Source organism: Ovis canadensis, chromosome 1 (genome assembly GCF_042477335.2).
Source record: "Ovis canadensis isolate MfBH-ARS-UI-01 breed Bighorn chromosome 1, ARS-UI_OviCan_v2, whole genome shotgun sequence".
Lineage (NCBI taxonomy): Eukaryota > Metazoa > Chordata > Mammalia > Artiodactyla > Bovidae > Ovis > Ovis canadensis.
This window is the reverse complement of record NC_091245.1, coordinates 110205410-110207611: the sequence shown is the minus strand read 5'-3', so window position 1 is coordinate 110207611 and position 2202 is coordinate 110205410. Positions and strand designations below refer to the sequence as shown.

Below are 2202 nucleotides of genomic sequence, written 5' to 3'. Positions count from 1 at the left end.
ACTCCCCAAATTGCTAAGTCAACTATCAACTTTCACTCATTAGCTATTTATAGACAATATTTTATGTACAAGTTGCAGTATCAGACTTTGACTTTTTTGTTTTTTCTATTAAGAGTTTTTTAGATTCAGGATTCAGAATGTGATGCAAATCTGAATCACCTTTATGCTTTTCATCTGTACAGGAATTAGAGTATTTCTTGAATTGTTTCCTTTTCCAGTTATCAGCCAAAAAAATCATTTTAAAAATAGGCCATAAAAAATCAAAGGTAATCAGTATTGCTAGCACAATAAAGAAATTCAAATGAAAGAAAATTGGGAAACAAATCATCTTCATATGTATTGTGTTTTCCTAAACTTAAAATGAAGTTGTAAGTGTAATTTTGACCTTTAAGTTTTAAACACAAGAAAAAGTTCAAAAATTTCAAAAGAATAATGGAAAACTATATACTTATTTACTGTTTCTTTTGATTTTCAGATGTTCAAAAAATGAAGAGCAATCAGACAGTCCTGAAGGAGTTCATTTTTGTTGGGTTTTCAGTTTACCCTCATGTACAGACATCCTTTTTGTGATTTTCTTTTGCACCTACCTTCTCACCCTCTCAGGTAACTTGGCCATCCTGGGTCTTACCTGGGTGGACAGACGTCTCCACACACCCATGTATCTCTTCATTAGTGCACTCTCCTTTTCTGAGACCTGCTACACAATAACCATTATCCCCAAGTGAAGTGAAGTGAAGTCTCACAGTTGTGTCCGACTCTTAGCGACCCCACGGACTGCAGCCTACCAGGCTCCTCCATCTATGGGATTTTCCAGGCAAGAGTATTGGAGTGGGGTGCCATTGCCTTCTCCAGTGGGTATCCCCAAGACGCTGGTAAATCGCTTGGCCAAGAATAGAAATATTTCAGTTATAGGTTGTGGCTTGCAAATATGTTTCTTCTTGGGACTTGGTGGCACTAATCGTATGATTCTTACTTTGATGGGACATGATTGCTTCTTGGCCATCTGCAGCCCTCTCAGATATCTTTTGCTTATGACCAACATGGTGTGTGGAAAACTTGTGGCCTCTGTTTGGGTTGCAGGCTTCTTTGTCTCTGTGATAGAGACTGCATTGATATTCAGGGGCTCTTTCTGCAACCCCAACCTTGTGAAACACTTCTGTTATATGCGAGCTGTTGTGAGGCTGTCCTGTTTAGACAGTGACCTCACAGAATTCATTGTAACAGTGATGTCAGTGTCAGGTTTGATGGGCACCTTCCTGGTCATCATCCTCACTTATGTGTTCATTCTTTCCACTGTCCTCAAAATCCCTTCAGGTGAGGGCAAGCAGAAGGCCTTTTCTACCTGTGCGTCCCACCTCACAGTGGTCATCATCCACTTTGGTTTTGCATCTATTATTTATCTAAAGCCAGAAGCATCGGGGGGAGATGACACAGTGATCACAGTGATCGCAGTTCCCTACACTGTCGTCACTCCTTTCCTCAGCCCTCTCATTTTCAGCCTCAGGAATAAGGACATGAAGAATGCTTTCAGAAAGGTACTTGGAAAGATATTTCTTGAATACTCGTATTATCACTGCATAACCGAGTGTTCACAGATGTCAGTGAAGCATTTTCCCTGAAATATCTGGAGAAGCTTTTTCACAGAGGTTGACATAAAGGGATCAAGTGTCTGAGGCTTGGACCTGAGCCATGACAGGTATATAGTTAGTGTGTTAAGAAAGTTTTCCAACTACTTCTGCTATTTGTTTCTGCATATTCTATGCTACTGCCAATCATCCACTAGGTGTTTTGTACCTTTGCTGAAGTGCAAAAAGCATGATGGGAGAAGAAACACCAAACTTATGACTATTATATCAAAGAAAGAAAGAAAGTGAAATCGCTCAGTCATGTCCAACTCTTTGCGACCCATGGACTATAGCCTACCAGGCTCCTTAGTCCATGGACTTTTCCCTGCAAGGATCCCGGAGTGGGTTGCCATTTTTCCTTCTCCAGGGGTTCTTCCCAACCCAGCAGTTGAACCCAGGTCTCCTACATTGCAGACAGATGCTTTACCATCTGAGCCACCAGGGAAGCCCAGGGAAGACTTTCTTTACTATATTAAAGATGATTTTAAATTCCTAGTGATGTAAAGGTTGATTTTTTTTTTTTAGAGGTAATATTGTGAGGGACTGTGTTGTGCTGCTGAGGGGAGATACTTATTTC

At 40.6% G+C, this 2202-nt stretch overlaps 1 pseudogene; it reads left to right on the top strand.

The window, feature by feature from the left end:
- The first annotated feature begins 456 nt into the window (after positions 1–456).
- Positions 457–1651, top strand: LOC138437534 (olfactory receptor 10X1-like; annotated as a pseudogene).
- The last annotated feature ends 551 nt before the right edge of the window (positions 1652–2202 follow it).